At 35.7% G+C, this 12,002-nt stretch overlaps 1 protein-coding gene across 3 annotated transcripts in view; it reads left to right on the forward strand.

Moving 5' to 3' along the window:
* Positions 1–12,002, forward strand: part of LOC127426171 (IQ motif and SEC7 domain-containing protein 1-like) — a 295,619-nt gene that overhangs the window by 190,647 nt on the left and 92,970 nt on the right. The window lies entirely within an intron of this gene.

The following is a 12,002-nucleotide window of genomic DNA, read 5'->3' on the forward strand; positions in this document are numbered from 1 at the left end:
TGCGCTTGAGCAAACAAACTGAATCAATGTTATGCCAAACTCTATTGAGCTCAGTTTGGCATCTGAGAGCATTTCTCACTTTACACTTGCACAAAGAAATCCCTGATCTATTGTGCCAATCTACAGCGAGAGGGCTGTGTTGTGTTTGAGTGCCAGCCTTTGGGTGGATTCTAGAGGGTTTAAAGGGCGTGAGAGGGAGCAGAAAGTTCCAGCTTGGATGCATCTAGGGGCTTTAGTGGCTCGCATAATGACATGCATCCCAAACACACACACATAAGTACATTCATATTCTCTGGAGAAATAAGCGTCTGAATGGCCTGGTAATTACTGATCATGCTACCTTGAAATGGATTGCTTGAATGTGCTTTCATGTGTTTAAATACATTTATTTAGTGCATTCAATTCCCTAAACATTGTGGTCTCATCATTTATTTCTTTGCATATTCAGGTTCAAACTTGAATCCTGTGAAAAATGTATTTGTGAATTTAAAGGTGCACTAAGTAAGTTTTTGCTCATAAAAAAGTTTTACATATAAAGATATGAATAGCATTTTTTAGAAATATGTTGAAAATGATGTACACTCACGTGAGATGAAGACTCCAGTCATATCAGAAACCCTATAAAAGCTGTTCAATTTTACTTGGAGCGGGTCGCCACCTCATGGGCGCTGCCATGTTGACAGCACAGGATACTGTGTCATGCAGTGGTCATCAATAGTACCAATGATGAAACGGTATTGATAAACAGAAGTGTGATCCACCAGACAGTTCAAACAGAATGAGTAAAAGTGGAAAGATAAAATGTCCAAACAAGAGGTCCCTGATGGAGTGACGAAACAAACAGCTACGACCTGCAGCTCTCACGGCGCGGATCACGGATAAGCAGCGCAACATAAAACGGCAAGCGTACGCACAAAGTGGTGTTCAACCGGCCGAGAGCTTGCAAGTCGTGGCTGTCCGGTCACAGTCCGGCGCGCAACAACGTGCAAAAATTTGTTAGGATTGGATAGAAGAATGTCCATTATAGGGATGTGTGTAATATGAGACGGATAAAAACACAGATTATAAGTAACAAAACAGATGATAAACAAACACATTTGAAAAGAAGCGTCAGCACTCCAGGACGATGGGTGTCAGTATAGAGTCCAAAACCGCAAACTACTACTGGGACCGATGGGACAAGTTAGAGCCAGCTAAATCCGCGCTAAAATCTTACTTAGTGCACCTTTAAAAGACTTAACAGTTATATCTTTAAGGCTAATTTACATTTACTTGGCGAACAGGCTTCTTTTAATTCGCCTAAAATTTACGACGAAATGCACTGATGTTTATGTTCTGCTAAGGTGTTTCATCTGGCGATATTTCTCCTGTTCGTGCAAAATTCTTGACCTAGGAGAACTCCACTTGTCGAAGAGTGTTGATGATTGGTTTAAACTTGGGCTGTCGATTTAACACATTAATTCAGTCTGATTAATTGTATAAAAAAATAAAGTGTTAAAAAACAGTATGCAATTAATCATGTTCCCGGAGCGTAATAAGGAAAATTCCTTCCTTCTGAGCAATTCAAGCTTGGAGTACCACCTGTTTTTCCAGGGGGCAGTAAGCAAAACTCCAGCTGTATAGGCTTATACAGGCATAGAACAAACCACACTTACTGAGGGCAGACAACACAAGATGAGAACACATTCTTTCGTACAAACCCAGCTTGATGGATCGCAAATCTGAAAGCAGGGATCTCAAGTCGTGATTTTCTATGTTTCAAACTTTAACTTGACACAGCAACCTAAAATCGGTATGTTTATGACCTAAAGCAACAGAGACGATTCAAAAGTGTCCCTCTGACGCAGGTGTACATTGACACATCCTTAGACAAGCCTTTATAATAAATCTTGAACTGACTGACGAATTCAGTTGCAAAATGGATTGCTGTGAACTGTAGGCCAATGATAGGCTCATATTGTTTTCTAAAGCCACTTTTTGTATTGTATTTTTTAATGCTTCACTTGTGTGCTAAAATAATGTAATGCATTTTAATTATCTGTATGATTATTTTTATTATATATATATATATATATATATATATATATATACAATTATTTAAATATTACTATTTGTAATAATTTAATCATTATATATTGAATTATTTTTATTTGTTACATCAAACTGATAAAATAGCTGTGTGTCATATGTTGTTGGAAAGCTCTCAAAGAGTAGAATACAACCAGTCTATTTGATTTACTCACAGACAACAATATAGCGAGGAATAGCTAAGTATATGTCTTGACAATTATGTTGGTGTTTCATACATGCTGCATTTTTGTTTATAACTTCACAAAAAATAAACGGAACATAAAATATCACCTACCATTACTTAGAGGAGATGATTATCTTTCAAACAAGCCCCACACAAGGTAATTGGATGAATAAATCATTAGATAATCCACACGAAGCACAATGTTACATATGGCCACCAGGAGATGGCGCTAAGTAAATGACGCAGATTCAGTGATGCAGACTCATTGAGTCAAAAGGCACCTAATTCTGTGAAATTTCATTACTAAAATCATGTCTGCATGTTATGCAAACCTTTAATCATTGTTGTCTTTGCATGTTTAATTAGTTCTTATGTATGATTATTATGTTTTATTTGTTTACAGAGACTTTTAGACAAATGGATACGTTTTTGGACGTTATGATAAATTATTTTTGTAATGCTATATCTTTTGATTGCTTTGTCATATCAACACAACATTTTTCTCAGATACAGTTGATATGATTGGGAATAAAACAAAAGCAGTTTGTCGAAGCCACCTTATTAACACCCAGAAATATATAATGTTAAATCAGAAAATATTTGGCTACATTTTTTATTTCTTTTTTTATTTTATTTTTTTCAGCAGTTTCTTAGGCTGATAGTCTCAGGATGTATCGTAATCTATATCATTAAAAATTTGAAAAGATTCCCTTACAATGATACCAAACACTTGGCCCTCCTTTTTTTTTTCTTTTTTTTTTTTTTTTTTTTGATCCAGTTAAAGCCTTTAATTGTGGTTATGCCACTGAATCAGGACATTTTTAAAACCCTCCCCAGAGCTTCAAGGGTTAAACATAACAGATTTCGTGGTCTCACTGAGTGCATTTACATGTACACCAATACGCTAACAGCAAAATTAATCAGCTAATTTTAAGAATCCAACAAATCAAGAAAACTGTTTACTGTACATAAGACTTGAAATCATTTGGATATTCTCTGCTTTTAATGTCAAAACGTAAACGGGCTTGAACACAACACTTGTGCCTGTAAGAACGCAAAAGTGGTGTCATGAGCAAAAATCTATGCGTGCTGATCATTTTTTTGCTGAAACCGATAAAGGAAAACCGTTTAAGGCATTTACATGGCTTATGAAGCATAATCGGTCACAGTGTTAGATAAAAAAGCATTCAGTGTCTATCATAGTCAGATAGGCTAGTACTACTCACTTAAACACGCCCACTCTTCCTCTCTGTGGCCAATCAGCAGTCATCTTAAAGCTTCCATTTAGCATTTTAGCACCAGTGATTCCGTATCCCGGCAACGGGGCATCAGCATATCTGAGTGGTGTTGTAAATCAGCCAGCTTCTGTTTGGTGAGAGTCAGTCCCTGCTGATCACCATGTGCTTCTAGTGATTATCACTGCTCCGCACACACATGGCTGGCAAAGGGAGTGCACCATCAGATAAAGCATCATTAATACAGGCCAGGCTGGGGGGCGTTGGGGGGGCTTTGTGTTTGCGGTGCTGAAGTAAGAGTGCTGAAGCTGGGCTCTGTCACCGGCACTGACAGACAATGGAGGCAGCTGTAATTCAAAGCTGAGAAGAATATTCAGTGATTTTTTTTTCTTACTATTTTAATATTTTTTTAGACTGCTTTTGCAGAGAAGAAGGCCTGTTGGATTAGAACAAGAGGATTCACTGGATTCTACACACATTTACTTTCTCTGTTTTCTCACATGAAACACTTTGTTTCACATGCCCAACGCTGCTTAGAGCCGTACACGTGATAACAACTTCTTTGGGGGTGTGAGAGACATCACAAAGGGTGTTACTATTTGTATTGGAAGGATTTACAGCCATCACCAAGGCTTTGTTATATTTTTTCGAACGTTCAACGGGATGCCCCATCTAGTTGCCGTCACTCAAACACCTCTGAGTGAGGTGGGATGGTGACAGCTTGTACAAGCCACGTGCATCTCACCTGTTTAATGCTAACCAGCAGGGATGTGATAGGCTAAATCACTCTTTGGTTCTTGCTTAAGACAATGTTGAAACTCAAGACCTTCTGTTTGGATTACTGGCAGTTTCTTTGCATGCAGCCTCTCAATGGCTTCTATAAAAGGTATGTGGTCTTTTGGTCTTTGCTTGAAGGTATAGTTCACCCAGAAATAAAAATTATGTCAACTATTTTACCCTCTTGTCCTTCCAAACCTATATGACGTTCTTCTATGGAGCATAAGAGAAGACATTTTGAAGAATGTTAACACTGCTCCTTTTTTCAATACAGTGAAAGTGAATGGTGACTAAGGCTGTCAGTCCCCAAAAATTTGGCCTCCTTTTGTGTTCCACGGAAGAAAGTCATAGGGGTTTACAGCAACATGAATTTTCTTTATTGGCTAAACTATCCCTTTAACACAATGCTGGCTTTGTTGCTTGATAAAAAGATGAGTTTTGTTAAAACAAGTGTTTAAAAATGGGTACATTGAAGTAAAGAACATTATACATTGCAGATTGATATTTGAAACTGCTTATCTTATGATAATGTGTTTTATTTTTCTCTTTGTCACACTACGAATAATTGGTTTCTAAGTACTTTTATTGTTGTTGGAGTTTGAACACATGTACTGTTACCATACGCAAGTCAGTGCACTGCATTGTTCTGTTTCACTTACTGTATATAGCAGAGTTCAGATCAGCTCAGTGAAGCTTTTACAGTCTTTTGTTCAGTCAGTACACACCCGTGACTGACCTCAGATCAGTGTGTTTTTGTGTTATTGTGAGTGAGGGGGTGTAAAGCTAAGGTTTACGGCAAGGCTGATTTAGCATGCACTCTATTGTGTTTCTGTGACATGACAAGCGTTTCCATCATAGATTTGATTCTGTGTATTGCGAGGCATGCCACCTATCTGGCCCCAGGACTCTGGTTTGTGATAGGCAGCATGTGTGTGGTTGCTTTATCCAGTGTGATGTCTCTGTTCTGCTTCAGGATAATCTCCTTTCTAATCAGTATTGAGACATTTGTTTTGTTCTGTTGACATTTGAGGTTTGATTTGTTGGTTTTGATGTGAAATTGATACTCATATAGAGATCATGTTTTTTTTTTTCCTTTTCTATTTAAATAGTTAACATAAAATTTCAAGCAGTCTCTAAAACTACTTATTTTAGTTATTGTACATGTATAATGTATAATTATTATACATGCAGTCTACATGTAGATAACAAGAAAATAAAAATAAGAATAAAAAGAGCTAATAATAATAATAAATTTCTATTATAATAAAAAATAATAATATAATAATAAAAACTATAATTAATAACAGCAGCAAAGGTGACCAGTTGCAGCACAAAATACACCCTTTCTGTTATACAATCATATAAAAATTAACCCAACATCTCAATGTATATAAAAAAAAAATGTTCTAGGACATTATACAAGCTACAAGCTACTCATAACTTAAATGAGTTAAATTGCATATTATCAATCAACACTTTTGAAAAAGTAGTTAGCTACACTACATATTACTAACAACAAGTATTAAAGCTATTTAAATAAGAAAATATTTTTAAATATATAACAATCATATGATATCATTCATCATTATTTCTTTTCATTAAAAAATATCACCTGATAGTTATATATTTTATTAGGGTGACATTGAACAATTAGGGTGATAACAGTAGATTAAACATTTGAATTTATATTTAATATACACTAATAAAAAACCCTATTTTATGTATCCGAATCGAAGTAGAATATTAAACAACAGCAATTAACTTAATATTTAGCTTAAATAAAGAAGGCAATGTCCCTTTAAGGCTGTGTGGGGCTCAAGTGAAATAATGAATAGTTTATGTGAACTAGTTGATTTACATGAACCATTTGAATTAACAGACTCCCTAAAATGAACTGGATTACCCACACCAAAATATAAGTGAATCGTTTATTGTAGCCAGTTCATTTACCCGATCTGTTCGAAAGAACTGTTTTTTAAATTTGAAAACACCATTTTCATTTTCGAAACGCTCTCTGTCCATACTGCCGTTTTCAAACATTTTTCAAATGTTGCTTGTCCACACTGAAATGTCTGAAAACGCTTAAATCCCCTTAATGTGCATGCAGGGGAAATAAAACGTAAGCAGCATGACCCTGCGTCATTTAAGGTCTGAAACGCAATTGTCCTTGTGCAATTTGGAATAAACTTCCGTTCGCTTTTGAAGGAATGCAATGTGAAGGTTGTGCAAAGTAACATTTATCTTTAATAATGCTATCAAAGTGGATAGCAGGCTACAACATAGGCCACCTTCTTGATAGTTTTGGGTTGAATGGATCACATGACTGCGTCAAATGACTGCATCAAATATCTCAGTTTTCAGCTGTCCACACTACAATGCAAAGACAGTGTTTTCAAATGTATCCACTTGGAAGAGCGTTTTTTCTAAAAGCTCTGTTGTCGCTGGGCAAAAACACAGTCTCAGTGTGGACGGAAGGCCAGAACATAGCAAAATGTATGCGTTTTCAAGCTAAAATGTATTAGTGTGGACGTGGCCTTACTTGCTGTGTTCACAATATAGTGTTACAAATGCTAGTGTTTTGTGATGCTACACCGCTAATCGTTGGAAAATGTAGCTTGTTACTGGAAAAGCTACACTATTGTTAAGTAGCTGAGCTACTGTCACACTACTAAAAAATTTAGTTTAGCTACTTTTAGTTAGTTAATCCCCAACACTGCTTGTCAGCTCCCCATTTGCTATACTTTTTCTAGAGCCAAACATTCTAGCTTACGGTCACTGATACTGTACATGCAGGTCTTGGCGTTTGAGTCTTCCCTCCCCTTACCCCTCCTATTGGTATTAAAACATGCATTGATTGTGATGCTTATACCCTTTGCTGACTCAGGCATTCTGGCGACTCTGACTCAAGTGATTCAAGCAGGAAATCCCCTGTCAACAGTCACAGCTGACCTTCTGTCCGAACTGTGTCCTGAATTTGACCACTGTAATCAGCAGAAACTGTACAGTTTACACAGCCTGATTTCCCATTCATAAATCTGATATATGGCCATACATGTAAAACACATAGTGTATAATGTTTGTTCATGTATGGTTTCACTGATATTGGTCACATTCTTGTATATACAGTATATATGCAAAATATATTTAAAAATACAGTTTTCATACATGTACATATATTTTCCCAAATAGACACACAAATGACTCATATCTGTATAAATTCCTTCATATCACATGTACATGTATGGATGCAAATATTAGATTGTATAAGTAAAATATATGTTGTCTGCCTTATATTTGCAAATGTACTATAATCTTTAATATATTCATACATGACCATGTGAAATGAAGGAGAATGCTCCCATTATTTTCCCCCAGCTTTTCATTCTGTAGACAGTCAGTGTAGGTGTTTCAGAATGGAATTATGCAGCGGTTACTGTCAGAGTAACTGGAACCTCTTTAGAGCACATTAAAATGATTCATAAGCTTTGGCATTTTACATTTTTGTCAGGCAAACAATCGTGTCCATAATGGAATCAGACATGTATTCAATTGCCTGTTTTAATAAAAAATGGGCCTTTTGCCCTGCCATCCAGTTCTACGGTTGATTTGATGAAGAAATTACTCCCTTTTAGCTAAAGGTTTTACTGATAGCTGCGTTAATTGAGTTTAGAAGTGCCAGCCCTTTAAGGCTGAGAGAAACCTCATATAACATAATATAAAGGTGCTTCACTGATTGATGTTACAGTCATCACTTAAGATGTTTTGTATTACTGACTAGACTGTTTTACATTAATCTCTTAAAGCCTTCAATGTCATACTTTTATTCTGCATCTACAGCAGCAATACTTTTGGTTTCTGCCTGTTTCTAATTATTCATCTTGAATGTGTTACTTATTTGGACATCATATGCATATATATATATATATATATATATATATATATATATATATATACACACACACACACACACACACACTGGCGGCCAAAGTTTGGAATAATGTACAGATTTTGCTCTTATGGAAAGAAATTGGTGGCATTCAACTGATCACAATGTATAGTCAGGACATTAATAACGTGAAAAATTACTATTATAATTGGGGAAAAAAAATGTCCAGAACTTCTTAAACTACTCAAAGAGTTCTCATCAAAGCTAGCTGTCAATTTGTCCAGATATTTAGGTGACATTTCACCCCACGCTTCTTGTAGTCTTGTCGGACACTTCTCACGCACCTTACAGTCTAGCTGATCTCACAAAAGCTCAATGGGGTTAAGATCCATAACACTCTTTTCCAGTTATCTGTTGTCCAATGTCTGTTTTTCTTTGCCCACTCTAACCTTTTGGTTTTTTTTTTTTTTTTCAAAAGTGGCTTTTTCTTTTCTTCTATTTACTGTTGTACATGAAACTGGTGTTGAGCGGGTAGAATTCAATGAAGCTGTCAGCTGAGAACATGTGAGGCGTCTATTTCTTAAACTAGAGACTCTGATGTACTTATCCTCTTGTTTAGTTGAACATCTGGCCCTCCAAATCTCTTTCTGTCCTTGTTAGAGACAGTTGTCCTTTGTCTTTGAAGACTGTAGTGTACACCTTTGTATGAAATCTTCAGTTTTTAGGCAATTTCAAGCATTGTATAGCCTTCATTCCTCAAAACAATGATTGACTGATGAGTTTCTAGAGAATCTTTTTTGCCATTTTTGACCTAATATTGATCTTAAGACATGCCAGTCTATTGCATAATGTTGCAGCTCAAAAACAAAAACAAAGACAATGTTAAGCTTCATTTAACAAACCAAATAGCTTTCAGCAGTGTTTGATATAATGGCAAGTGATTTTCTAGTACCAAATTAGCAATTTAGCATGATTACTCAAGGATAAGGTGTTGGAGTGATGGCTGCTGGAAATGGGGCCTGTCTAGATTTGATCAAAAATCACTTTTTTTCAAATAGTGATGGTGCTGTTTTTTACATCAGTAATGTCCTGACTATACTTTGTGATCAGTTGAATGCCACTTTGGTGAATTAAAGTACCAATTTCCTTCTGAAACAGCAAACCCTGTACATTATATATGTGTGTGTGTGTGTGTGTGTGTGTGTGTGTGTGTGTGTGTGTGTGTGTGTGTGTGTGCATAGAAGTGCCTTTTAGGAGGAGAGAGAAACCTATTCTGTCCTGTTTCACACTTTTGTAGAGTACTGAAAAGTGGGGACAAACACAGCATCACTTATATACTGTATGCAAATTAATAGAGCAGGTCATTGCTGTTCCTTTCAGTTGCTGGAGTGGGCTTAGACACCCAAGGCTGGAACCTTTCTAAAGTCTAAAATCTGGGTCCTTATAAAGAACAAAAGACTAGCTAATGCATACTCTCACAAATATTTCAGATTAAATGGATGCTGAACATTTCATTCTAATGTCTGAATATTGTCAAATGTTGTGATGGGAAAAAATACTTGCAAATATCATACTTTGTGTTGTTTATTCATATTGAACTTTGTGCGAGCAGACTGTAGAATCGAAATTATTTCACATATATTAGAAAAAATACTGCAAAAGGCAGAGCTGTAAAGCCTGACTAAGACAAAGAATTGTCTGAAAATTAAACAAATTTTCCCCATTAAACTGTTTTAGTACCATTTAGACAAATTATAAAAATAAATTGTAAAGAAATACACAAAAATATTAGTTCACACTTTAAATATATCTTATAAAAATTATATGTCAGAATTTTCAAAGCTCTGTGATTTGTTTTTGTAGTGATTTGGTTTTGTTTTGTGGTTTTGTATATCTCTTAATGGTGATTGAGAGATATACCTCAAAAACCTATTTTATTTGATACATAGATTTAAACTGGCTTTTACAATAAAATAATATAAAACATTTTAACCAAGCACAAGTTGCTTATATTCAGCAAATACTCATTTTAAAATATCAGTAACAATATATAATCATTACTGTCACTTTTACTTTATTAAAATCAGCAAAGTTTTTACATAAAATATGAGTGCATGCAATACAAAAGCAGATATTTTTGGAAAAATGTAAAAAATATTTCTCCATCTAAAAATGCCCAGAAACGTCCACCAAGTGGCAGCGGACATCTAGTATATTGTAGACAACAGGATTTTCTTCAAAATTGTGATTATGTTAATGATGTACAGGCTTTAGAAAATAGCATATCAAATTTTATACAGGTGGAGTTAATTGCACAAAAAAACTAAAACAATATGTTGAATTGTGATCCTTTATTTCTGCAATAGATATTTGGCTTTTTCTACATTTCTCTATATTTGAGTTTTCCTTTGAGATACCTATTTTTTTTCTTTGCAATGCTCCTTTTAATCTGCATTTCAGTTTGCTATATTCAACAAACCATAAGTCTGCACCAGAGTATGTTAATGATGGAACTTAAGTGACTACAGCTGTACTCTTGTACTGTCTTGAAAGGACGACTAAGCGTCGGGTAGAACTAATATAGTGCTGTATCACATTACTATACACGGTACAGGAAATGAGTGAGATTATGTCACAGTGTCCATCTATTTCTCATAAGAGTGAATGCATCTTAGCAAGCTACCCTCCATAGTCAAAAATAATGCCATTGTCATAATGAATTCATCCTTTCTGTGGCTAATAGTGTTTTGTGGAGCACATCCGATCATATTATTACCCAGTATTAAGATGTCAGCTTTAAAGGTGCACATTTTTTGAAGTATGTCAAAGTATGGCTTACATTGATACCTAGTGGCCTGGATGCTGCATGCTATTGTAGAAATTCACTATGCACAATAAACCAGGATTCATTTAATCCATGAATGAAAGTGTCCTATAACAGGGCAGTTATTGAGATTAAGCGAGTAATATTCAGCTGGTCATGTGATGCTAATGTGGCTGCCCCCAAGAGGTGCCCCGCTCCATGTAGAATAAAAGAGCTTTTATAAGGTTACTCATTTGATTGAACTCTTCATCTCACATGAGTTTATACATATGTTTTAAAATTACAATTCATTTCTTTAGAAGTAAAACTTTTTAAATTAGGAAAAAATTACTGAGTGCACGTTTAACTGCAATAGTGCAGCCCTTTCCTTTATAATGGACACTGAGCTGGATGTCTGTCTGCTCTCTTCCTTGAAATGCAATGCTTTTTTCCAAATTGCATTTTGTTGAGTCTTATGCTGCCAACAAGCTGGAGGCTAATGAAAGTGGGCAGAAAGATGGTGTTGTGTGTGTCAGTTTGTATGTCTGTTTCTGGCCAGAAGTGTGAATATGTTTTTGTGTATGTGTTGGAAAGTAATTAGAGAAAGAGAGGATGTTTTTTGGAGGATGTTCTGGTCGTCTTGAGGGAAGTGTCTACTGACAAATACAAAACAGCAAAGTTGTTTCGGAAAAGTGTTGGTTAATATTTTTATATTTTCCATTTAAAATGGAAAGGAAACATTTTTATTCTTTTTTCACTGGCTCCCATCCAACTTCTCTCCTCCTTTCTTTCATCTTTTCTTTCTTTCTACCTCTCTTTTCCCCCCCTGTGTGTGTATTCCAGTGTTGTGCGGCTTTAAGTTACACTTTTGAAACTAATCCATTTCCATGGAGTGTGCCAAGCCTTACTCCAACGACAGACTTTAATTATGATCTCATAGCCTCCTGCAGGACTAGATCTCCTGTGTTATTCTGGCCATTTAATCTTGACAGCATCAGCATTCTTCCATTAAAATTCCATCTCGACACTCGTTTTACACTATAGATA

This window comes from Myxocyprinus asiaticus, chromosome 35 (genome assembly GCF_019703515.2).
Source record: "Myxocyprinus asiaticus isolate MX2 ecotype Aquarium Trade chromosome 35, UBuf_Myxa_2, whole genome shotgun sequence".
Taxonomy (NCBI): domain Eukaryota; kingdom Metazoa; phylum Chordata; class Actinopteri; order Cypriniformes; family Catostomidae; genus Myxocyprinus; species Myxocyprinus asiaticus.